Source organism: Euprymna scolopes, chromosome 35 (genome assembly GCF_053919585.1).
Source record: "Euprymna scolopes isolate OS-2025 chromosome 35, ASM5391958v1, whole genome shotgun sequence".
In the NCBI taxonomy this organism is placed as follows: domain Eukaryota; kingdom Metazoa; phylum Mollusca; class Cephalopoda; order Sepiida; family Sepiolidae; genus Euprymna; species Euprymna scolopes.
In genome coordinates this window covers 45,729,328-45,741,823 of record NC_136516.1, presented here as the reverse complement: position 1 = coordinate 45,741,823, position 12,496 = coordinate 45,729,328, and positions in this window count along the sequence as shown.

Below are 12,496 nucleotides of genomic sequence, written 5' to 3'. Positions count from 1 at the left end.
ATTTATTAACTAGCATGACTCATGTCCCGGCGTTGTCCGGGAGTGAATAGCAAAGATTGGTTAAAGTATATAAAAAAATTTTTAGTATAGTATTCGAATAATTCAATTTAATGTTTCTTTCTTTTTTATTTGGAAAAAAATGTTTATAGCACATAATAAATAGCGATAGAGTTTAAATAAAAGGCTTAGTCGCATTTGAATAAAACGGATAAATTTAATTAGATCCTAAAATATAAATATTTTAAAATTCAATGATTTTGAAAAACATTACAGCTTAAGAGTTACTTTTAAATTAAATATTTTATATATGTAAAATATGTTTTACATTAAATATACTGAAATCGTCCGGCAATGTCGACAATTTTGTTTTTATATTTCTAGTTTCTCTAGCACTTCATAGTTTTTCTTCTGCTAATTCGAGGCAGATACTATATTAATTTTGGAGAAAAAGAAATGCAATAACTAGCAAGACTCGTGTTCCGACGTTGCAAGGGATAGAAGATAATAGAATTATTAAAGCATATAAAATATTCGTAAACTATGCAGGTTAAGAGGGGAGATCACTGTGTGTTGATATATTTTTATTTGGACATTAAGGGTTAGTTGCTGTTTGTTCTATTTTTTCTAGAAAATACGAACGGAAATAAACATACTTTGAAAAATAAAAATAAAACTTAGTTTCAGATTAGGTTAGGGTTATTTTCATGTTAGTTTCGGGTTATGCAATAGCTATGTTAGAGTGCCTTTTTAATTATTTTATAGTATAAATGGAAAAAGAAACCATTCGGTTTGTAATATGTAGGTTGTTTGGTTATCCCTTTTACTTAGCTAAACACGTGTATTTTGGACCATGTTATTCTTTCGTATGAAGTGGTTGTTAATCTAATTATTTAACAAAGCCAACTCTTCGTAACGCATTTCTAAGAAAATAACCGCAGCATCATTCATATTTACAAGAGGAAAAAATGCAAATGTTTGATAATTAATGATAACGGTTTTTTAAATATTTAGATTGTTTAGTAAAAACGTTGCAGTTTGTTGTTTGTTTTCCCACGTTGAACGATTATATTTATTTTTTTAGTTTTAGTTTTTTCATGTTACTTCAGTCAAAGTTCTCAAAAAATCAAGGGGCTTTTTCTGGGTTCTGACATTTGATTTCTATATGAGAAACATAAATATTCGAATGTTCCATTAAATTTATCTTTTACATCTTAAACACTACTACTACGTACTAGGCATTCAACTTCTCTCCAGTAGGCGTTCAAGGTCTCTCCAGTAGGCATTCAACTGCTTTCCAGTAGGCATTCTAGTTATCTCCACCAGGCATTCTTCTCTTCAGTAGGCATTCAAGTTCTCTCCAGTCGGCATTCAACTTCCTTCCAGTAGGCATTCATGTTCTCCCTACTAGGCATTCAAGTTATCTCCACTAGGCATTCAACTTCTTGCCACTGGGCATTCAACTTTACTCCACTAGGCATTCAAGTTATCTCCACTAGGCATTCAAGTTCTCTCCACTTGGCATTTAACTTCTCTCCAGTAGGCATTCAAGTTCTCTCTACTAGGCAGTCAAGTTTTCTCCACATGGAATTCAAGTTATCTCCACTAGACATTCAACTTCTTTCCACCAGGCATTCAAGTTTTCTCTTATAGGCATTCAACTTCTCTCCACTAGGCATTCAACTTCTCTCCACTAGGCATTCAACTTCTCTCCAGTAGGCATACAACTTCTCTCCACTAGGCATTCACGTTCTCTCTACTAAGCATTCAAGTTATCTCCACTTGGCATTCAATTTCTCTCTTATTTTATTAATATGTAATCAAATGTATTATTAGCGTGAGAAATGGCGATCATAGAAAGTTCATAACATATTTAGAAAAATATAAGTAATATTTATGAAGGAAATGTTCGGAAAACATGTTAAGTATTTGACTGTCTTAACCGAAAAGTGAGAAATAATCGATAGGACTGACAGAAAAGTTTAATTTGCGATATCGCGTATTTACACATCCAAAAGAGTTCCGGTTCCGTTAATTAATTTGAAGACCCTGTTATATAACCGGTGTGTATATAACAGTTTTGTCAGTGTATATATAACGAGTCTCTGTTAACTTATGAGTGTTAAACGTATTATGATATGTGATTTGTCTAATGTATATTTATAGCATTACATATGACACCTATGCTCGGCTTAAACGTGTTGTGATCTGTGGTTTTCTACTGTTATCTTTTTCTTTTGTTTATGTGTTTTTTTTTTGGGGGGGGGGGACCAAAATCCCCCCCCCCCCGACAAAAAAAAATTCACCCTTGTCCGTTCGTTCGTCTGACCGCACTTTTTTCAATAACTACGCATTAGAATTTTTTTAACTTCTGCACAAACATTAAACATGATATGAGTTAAAAAGTAACAGAACGGATTTTCCGGGAAAACTCCGATTGCCCCCCCCTTCCATAGAGGTGCCTTTCGTGTTAAAATGGCTAAAATTGACACTTTTGTGTTTATTAAAAAAAATTGACGTCTTGGATTTTTACAAAACTTTCTGAAAAGTTGTAACTAACTGATTTCTATATAATTTTGTTTGTCACTACTTCGCGATAACTCTTGGGTGTGCCCCAGGGGCTCTTTTAGAGCTAATAAAAACGTTCCATTTTGCGGACTATTTTCCCATATTTGTCCAAATTTTTCTGTGTACGTCTATTTAGCAGTTTTCCATGGTGCTGAACTCAAATTTAAGGCCTTGGGGACTTTTGGGGCTGAATGGAGGGGAGCAAATGATGGTGCAGAACTCAAATTTACATATGTTAATGTCTAAAAATGCACCGTTTGTTCATTGTCATCAGGATTTGATGTCCCCTAGGACATTTATGGCTAAATGGTGGGGTGGGGGTGCTGAACTTAGTCATTTTTTAAGCCTGGCTCACTGTGCACTCATGGTGGACTATGTATGCTTCACTTGTTTTATTTTACTTCAGTTTTAAGAGATCAAGTGGCGCCTTCCTAAGCTAATACTTGATTCCATTACGATTTAAATTTATATCCGAGGGCTCTTTTAAGAATAGACGCCGTTCCTTTATGGCTGCTATTTGTATTTTGTTACAGCTTGATCTTCCAGGGATTGCTTCTAAGTATTTTTTAAGGTTCTTTTTTTATTAATCGAATTACTCCTATCACAACCGGTATAATCTTTATTTCTTTCAGATACCATGTCGTTTTTAGACCCTTTTTTAAGTCATGATATTTTGTTATCTTTTCCCGTTCAGCTCTATTAAGGCCAAAATCATTTAGGACTGTGACATCGATAATGAGCGCAGTTCTTTCGGGCTTGTTCCATATTACAATATCTGGTTTGGTGGCCTTGTCTTTTATGTATCTGCCCACGTCTTTGTCATAGAACATGGTCACTTTTCCGTTTAATGTTACCAGTGGTGGTTCAAGCTTTCAGATGTTCGACTATCTGTCCTCCGCAGATCTTCCAATTGAGGTATTTAATACTTTGTTGTGGCAGACAGTGTAAAGAGCGTCTGCCACTAAGATTTGGCATCCAGACATTAGGTGGCTTGGCCTCTCAATCGCTGAGTGGTAAAACCTGCACTGTCCATTTGTTTGTGGAACAGCCATTTTTTAAATTCATTTGTGAATAAGTCTTGATCTTGACTGGCTTCTCTATTGTGTGTTGATGTGTGTAAACATATATTAACAGTTTAGCGACAGAATTTAAACAAGAGACGAACATCGTTGTTGATGGAAACACTAACAAAAGACCCATACCCCTGAGCTTCCTTTCATGTGTCCTGAAATCAAAACTTCTTTTCTCCAAGAAGTGAAAATGCCAAAGATGGAATTATATATGTATATTTCATTTATTCCTGCTGGATTCCTTTTCAGAATTGGCACACTTTGTATATGATTACGTCTTGCTAAGTCGTCCCTTCTGACTTCTAGAGCCGTCAATGTTCAAAATCCCGGAGCACAAGATCCCTGGTCTGTAGGCTAACGCGTTCCATCTCGCAACTCAAATACTACTTGTCTCAAAATGTATCTTTTCCATGACGTAACCAAAGATCCTTGTTTGGATTTTGTCACGTATCTTTGTTTATTATTATTGTTAGCTTAAATTCCATCTATCAAGTTAAGATTCCTGGGAACTATTAAATATAAATATTTCAACTTAACATGACTTTTCACATCGATAACATTTTTCTATCTAAACAAATTCAATCATAATAATCGTCTATTTTACTTTCCGGTGTTTTCCGGTGGAGCAACAACATAACACCCACGAATTGCGTTTGTTTACTCAATCTAAAACCCCTGCGAATATCACGTGTCCTTTACTATTATCTATTATGATCCTTGCGTTCCTTTAAATGTTTATTTGACTTAATTTTTTTATATGTAAAATATTCATATTTTTAGAACTGTTTAAAGTTAACATTCATTCATCTTATTTTCCATATTTAATTTAATTTATTATTCTTGGATGATTTAAAATAAAATCCGTTTATTTTTCTGTCCTCGTTTACTGAAGGACAACTCTTTCCGCAATGCTGTAATTTTTACATACGACTAGCATGGCAGCCAGGGATTCCCGGTCGTAAAACACACTTACGTATGATATTTAAATTCTTGCAAATGACGTATTTATTATTATAGAGACAATGCTTTATTGATTATTATAGTGAACTTAATATATAATAGTGCTTTTGGGAAACTGCGCCATCGGTTATGGAATGGTGGAGGGATTAGCTTAAGAAGTAAAGTACTTGTGTATAAAGCAATTGTACTAACGTATCTGCTTTATGGATCAGAATCACAGACCGTCTATCGCAGTCACATCCAGAAAACTGCCTTAGAACAATTTGTGATTTTACCCTAAGCAATCGGATGTCTAATGCGGACCTATACACGCGTTGCGATATTGGTGGAATTGAAACTTTTCGATGCAATCACAGCTACACTGGGAAGGACATGTCTTGCGTATAGAAGACGACCGGATACCAAAGCATGTGATGCATGGCGAGCTCAACAGTGGACAGCGGAATGTGGTTAGACCTCTGCATCGCTTTAAGGACAAGTTGAAAAATAATTTGACATGTGCAAATATTCCTTTTCATGATTTTGAACGAATTGCTTCTCAAAGAAATGAATGGAATTCTGCCTGTCAGAGGGACATCAGATGGTTCTCTGACACTGAAATTAACCAACTGCGCGTTAGACGTGAAATAATCAAAGCATCTGTAAGTATCTCAGCCCATCATTGGCCCAATCTTCATTCTTGCTTCCATTGTGGGCTTGTTTGCAAATCTCTTGCAGAACTCGGGTGCCATTTCCGATTTAGTAGGTGTGAGCATGCTACATCGAATTAACATGTTTAAGTTGTCAAGACCTCGTACGTCGAAATCGACGGGAGAGTTCATATATATATATATATATATATATATATATATATATATAATATATATATATATATATATATACTAGCATTTCAGCCCGTGGTAATAGGAAGGCAGGCTCAAACTCGATGAAATAAGCGACCCGTTCCTGTAGAAAACTGCCCAGTTGATGGTCAAGAAAGTAATGTTTTTAGTCAATAGTTTGGTATTTGTCGTCTGAAGGGTCGAACTTCAAAACAATACTGATCTTGTGAAAATCCGTCGCCTCTGTCGAAAGTTTTAGGCAAACATGCAAATATACATACATACATTTATATATTAGTAACACAAATTTTCGACCCAAACCGATTAAAAAGCTTGCCCTATCTCTAAATACCCTTTATGTAAAATTTCAAATGTTTAGAGCAAAAATTGTCAGAGTAATTTGGTAGAGACCGCAGAGGTCAATTTTTAAAAAACTTTTTCCCTACTATGTTTCCCTCAATGAAATGTAACTCTCCAACACTTGCAGCACTATTTCAGTCCTAACCATAACATCCCCACCACAATGCTTGAGTGTAGGTATGACACACTTATCTTTGTAATCCTTGTCTGGTCTCTGCACACATGCTTGAAGCCATCGGAACCCAACAAATTAATCTCCATCTCATCAGACTATATGACATGGTTCCAGTAATCCATATGTTTTGTTGACATGTCTTCAGAAAACTCTTTGCGAGTTTTCTTGCGTATCGTCTTAAGAAGAGGTTTCATCCTGGGGTGACAGTCATGCACACCAATTTGATATAGAGTGTGGCGTATGGTCAGAGCATTAACGGGCTGACCCAACCCCCACCTCTTCAATTTCTGCAGCAATGCTGACAACACTCCTACACTGATGTTTTAAAGAAAGCATTTGGATGTGACGCTTAGTACGCGTACTCAGCTTATTCTGGCATGTTCCGAGTGGACCCTGCTCTTTTTAAACGTTAAATGATCTTAGCCACTGTGATGCAGCTCAGCTCTAGGGTGTTGAGAATCTTCTTGTAGCTTTGTTCGTCTTCACGTAGCACAGCAATACGTCTTTTAAGATTCTCAACCAGGTGGTTTCATGTTGGAACTTTAAGAGAGTGTGAGAGCTGCATAACAAATTTGAACACAACTGATCCCTATGCACGCATGGGTCTAGTAACACATGACATTTTGAAGGGAAGATGACAAGCAGCCTTCAATTTGGACATTTAAGGATGTAGTTTCTTACTCACTTTTGTTGGCAGGTGTTTATCTTTTAATGGTTATATTTCGCGTTATATCGAGGGGAAAATAATTAACTCTGTTATATAAGCTGCACACAAACTACTTTTCATTGTGTCAAAGTGTCATTTTACTTAAATATCTGCAGAAATGTGAGGGGTGTACTCACTTTTGTGATACACCGTATGCATGCACAGACATGACGGATAAGAATAGATACTAAGATAAATATTTTTCCTAAGATAAATATATGCCTATTCTCACATAATCGCCGTGTGAAATTATGTGAAAAAAAAAAATATTTTAAATTGTAAATTCCATCTTTTTTAGCTTACGAAAAAAATCTTTTTTTTTTCTTTTTTCTTTTTTTTAAATTTTCGCCGAGTCAAAAAAATGTAGAGAAAGAGAAGTCGAATCTATATTGAGGGAAAGAAAGGGCAAAGAGTAAAAGAGAGAAAGGATGAGAGAGTTGACTAAAAGGCTCAGCAGGTCTTAACATCCCCTCCCACTCCTTAAGGATGAGTCAGCCATTTGATAAGGTCACGCACTGCCTGACCCTTTTTGGTTCCGGGTCCTCAGCGCCAAAAATGGACAAAGAAAGAAAAAGAGAGGCAAGCAAAGTAAGGATGAAAGGGGAGAAGAGAGAGAGAGAGAGAAAGACAGAGAGAGAGAGAGAGAGGGGGGAAAGACATATTTCTTATTTGTTGTACTAGCCCAGGAACACTTCAAAATCGCTATAGCTAACGTATGCCAAATTAATCCCATCCGAATAAGAAGAACAGACGGCCTTAACTTTAATGGGCATGAAACACGATGAAAAACTAAACAGCAAATTTGTTTGCAGAGAATAAAAGATATTAACGAAATAACTCAAAACCAAAGAAACATGGCCTGCAAAACATTTAAATCAATCTCGGTAAAAATTGTGCTGTCCAAAGACATTTCTCTGGTGAATTTGAGAAGCTAAATTTGCCAGTGCGAGGACAAGAGCGACAAAATGCTCCCGAATTGTGGATGCGTATGTGTGAACACGAGGAAGCCAGGCTGAAGACGAACAACAAAAAATAAGGAAATCTACCAAAGAAACCCCACATAAAAGAAGAACGAATTGTAAGCTCTCCCCCCTCTCTCTCTCTCTTTCTCTCTCTCTTTCTCTGTATATATATATATGTGTGTGTGTGTGCGTGTGTGTGTGTGTATATATCGCTCTCTCCTCTCTCTCTCTCTCTCTCTCTCTCTCTCTCTCTCTCTCTCTCTCTCTCTCTGTGTATATATATATGTGTGTGTGTGTGTGTATATATATCGCTCTCTCTCTCTCTTTCTCTCTCTCTCTCTCTCTCTCTCTCTCTCTCTCTCTCTCGGGCAATGATTTAAGTCTTTTTATTTGGTTTTGCCCTTTTTTGTTGTTCATTAATATATTTTCCGTTCGGTACTTTTAAACATTAGCGTAAGTCACCCCTCCCCCCCTCCAATTTTCACGATTTGTTTTCTTTTCTTTGTTTAATCTCAACTTCTTTTAGTTTCTCCTCCCTCTTCCCATAGTCTATTTTTATAATAAGTCAATCCTCTGATATGAACTCAATTGGAAACCTTTGATGCATATTGAACCGGAATCTTCACAAAAATAAAAGAAATCCATCTTCTAAGCCTGAACTTTTAGTATTATTGCACCAGGCATGGCAAGAAATTCCTTAAGATGATATTCGTCAATTGATCGATGCCATGCCTAGAAAAGTCCTCGCATTAAAAATAGCAAAGGGAATATCAACCAACTATTAGTTATTAAATTTATGACCATTTATTTTGGATTTTGTTCTATAAATTATATGTTTATTAAAATAAACTGTTTCTATGAGTGTCTATTCTTTTCTTCTGTCATATATATATATATATATATATATATATATATATATATATATATACGCATTGGGCTTGACTATCAATCTGAAAAAAACTGTCTTAATGTATCAGACTGCTCCAGGCAGTCCATACTATGAGCCATCAGTTTATATCTGTGGATCAAGGATAGCGGTTGTCACTAACTTTGTATACTTGGGTAGCACACTGAGTATTCCGGTGCCCTGAATGATGAGGTATCGTTACGGATCAGCAAGGTAAGTGATGCCTCCGGAAAGTTGGACAGGCGTTTGTGGATCTGTCATGGGATCTCGCTGCCAACAAAGATCAAGGTTTATGCCGCGTGCATTCTCTCTGCTCTTCTCTATGCCTGTGAGACTTGGACAACATACACGAAGCATTTGAGACGTCTCGAGCAGTTCCACCAGATGTGCATACGGCGAATCTTAGGTGTGGGTTGGCAAATGTATGTCAGTGATCCACCTCTCTTGGTCGTAATGGAGGGATCCTCTTTTGAGCCAGTCCAGGGAACCATCCCTATCGATATATTCTTGGGATAGTTCAGTCGGTAGGTATTTTGCCCGTTTATGGTTGGTCCATTCTTCTGTTTTAACACTATGGAACTATCTAGTGTATTTTTTCCGACTTTTCTGTGCTATGTCAGTGGCAGGCTTGTTTGGGTTCTCAGCATCATTTGTAAGGCAATCCTTTCCAAAATGAATGGCAAGTTGTGTTATAGATGTTGTACTACTTGCTCGATTCTCATAATGGTCTTTAATTTTTATCAGCTTTGGGTTACAGGAACTTATTATGTACTGACCTATGCTGACGATTGTGGCTCTGTGCTGATGATTGACTTCCGAGAGTCCCATACCTCCTTCTCGCCTGGGTAGATACAAACGAAGCATGCACTGGTTTCGATAAATAATTCGGTACAAGATTAACATTTTCCTTGTCTTTGTGTAAAACCAATTTATGTCTTTCTGAGGCTAATCAATAATGCCAAAACTATATGTTAGTACTGGCATGGCAAGATGGTTATTTGCCGTAACTTTGTTCTTGCTTGTGATTTCAGTTTTGCAGATTTTTCTTACCCGGCGTAAATATTCTTGGCTTAGTTTCTCTCTCATCTTGGAATGCTGGATGGACTCATTTTCATCAATGCCGAGGTATTTGTATGTTTCCTGTTCATCCAGTTCTCTGATTTCACTATTTTCATTGTGTTGAATGTTTTCAGTAGATATCTTCTTGCCAGCTTTCAGAGTACACTTAGCACACTTATCCAACCCGAGCTTCATTTTGATGTCATTGGAAAAATTGTGGACAATTTTTAGTAGATGATCTAAATCCTTATCCGAGCTAGCATACAGCTTAAGATCATCCATGAAAAATAAATGGTTTATTACCTTGGTGGATTCTCTTTGACGGCTGTAGCTTAGATTATAAGCACCTTGGCAGTTCTTTAGGAGCTTACTTAGAGGATCAATTACTCCTTGGAAGATTCCTTTTTTTTAATATTTGGAATGGATATCCTTCCCCCGCTATGGTTTAAGGTAATGGATGTTTGCCACTCCTTCATTTGGGCAGCTATAATTTCTCGTATGGTCGGGTGGATCTTGTATAATTCGAGAAATTTTAGTATCCACGAATAGGGTACACTATCAAATACTTTCTGATAATGTATCCATGCCATATTTAGATTTCTTTTTCTTTTCCTGCAATCTTCCAAAATGGTCTTGTTGATGAGCAATTGATCTTTGGTGCCCAGGCAGTTTTTCCTGCATCCTGTTTGTTCCTCCTCAAGATAATCTCCGGATGAAAGATGGTCATAAATGCTGTCAGCTATTAATCCAGTGAATAGCTTGAAAGTCGTGGTTAGGCAGCATATTGGGCGATATTTGCTGGGGTTTTTGGTTTCTGTGCTTTTAACTATTAAACTTGTATCGCCTTTTAATAGCCATGATGGTGTCGCTTCATAAGCTTTCAACATTCTGGTGAAACATCTGCTATAATGATCATGCAATGCTGTTAGCTGTTTTAACCAGAAGTTAGATATGTTGTCGATGCCAGGTTTCTTGTGATTTGAAGCTCGTGCCAGCTTTGATCTTATTCTATCTGGTGTTATTTCTGGCTCTGGCATTTCTCTTTTATTTTTATTTGCATTGATAATATCCCCGATCCACTGGGACTCTTCGTCATGTACTTCCTCTTTTTCAAATAAGGGTCTCCATTAATCGTCTAATTCCTGTTTACATGGGGGATCTTGGATTTTAATTTCTTCTCTTATTAGATTCCTGTAGAAAGTTCTGGGATTGTTTGCAAAAAGCTTATATGTATATTTTTATCGAGCTTGCCAAATATTGACCACTGAGATTTCATATTCTAAACGTTTCGACAGCTTCCAGCGGTCTAGTCAACCGGCCGGAATACGGCAAGGAAACGTCTGTGTGAGTACCAAAATTTGCACCTGCATTTGAACATTCTATATAAAAAGTTACAACAAATACTTCTCACAAAAAAATCATAACTGTCGAATCAAACGAACAGCACACAATTTAAACTCAAATAAAAAATGTATTCCAAATTAAAAAGACAAACTTCAAGTTTATTACCATAATTATTTATTACTAGCGGAACCCGTGGAAATTCCACGGTAGTTGAAAAAATTTTTAAACACATAAATAAAATGATTAAAAAAATAAAATAAAACAAATATCGACGAATTTAAAACAATTTTAAGCAAATTCTTTTTAACCTTTTAAAAATAAAAAGAATTGATTTAAAAAATTTAGATTTTTTATAATGAAAATTCAGCACTTTGTTTTGTTTTGTTCTTTTTCTGAATATTTTTCATATAAATTATAAAGAAACAGATGTCAATTAACTTGCAGATATTTTTTATTTTAAAAAGAAAAAAAATAATCTAAAAAACATTATAGTCTCCTCTTAACACGATTTTTTTTTAATTATAAAGTTTAAACCGTTAACAAACAGCTATATTCTGATGAAAATTTTTGGAGAGAAAATGGTTTTGATGATTTATAACTGATAAAGAGCGACTACAAAGCGAGGTAATTTGTTTCTCATTAATTAATGTTTACAGTGATGATGTTTTTTGTGAACTGGACGTACGAACAAATAAATTAATTAATATTTAGATTTTCATTTTTCGTCTTCTTGTTGCATGCTGTGGTTAGACATTTCCTAAATGACTTTCAACTTCTGCTTGTTGCCATTTCGCACATGCTGCCCGTTAAGAACAAGTTGTCATGAACTAATTCTCTTAAGCGACCTACTGTTTTGGATGACTGACAGTTGGTGTCGTAGCCGTATCAGCTGAGACGCTGAACTTAATTACAAAGCCTTTGCATCAAATGAAAAAAATACAGTTTCACGTTTATAAAAGCACAATTTTGAATTAAAAAGCTTGACATTATACGTAAGGGAGCTCAATTTACAATTAAGAAAGCTCAATTTTCAACTTTAGAAAAAGCTTAAATTCAAATTAAAAACAAAACTTTTACAAATAAAAAATTAAATTTCAGCTCAAAAACCTCACTTTAAATGAACAGAACTATTTCAGATGATAAAAGATCGACATTAAATTAAGAAAAGTTCAACTTGGAATTTTAAAACCTCAATTTCAAATTAAAATAAAACGCTCAATAGCTCATATTTATATTTAAATACACGCATTTTTATATTTAAAGCAGCTCAATTTTATATCTGAAGAGCTATACGTCAAAGGCATACCACAAATTTTTTAAAGTTTAATTTCAAATTTAAAAGGCTTAACTTCAATTAAAACATAAAACTTCAAATCAGAACAGCTCAACTTCACATTAAAATAAACTCATCTTTATAATAGAAAATCTCAACTTCAAGTTTGAAGAACTCAATTTCAAATTGAAAGGTTCAAGTTTAAGCTCAACTTCAAATTTATAAACATTCGATTTCAGGTGTAAAGAAATACAAGTACAAATCCTAAAAGTTCACATTAAAATAAACTCATCT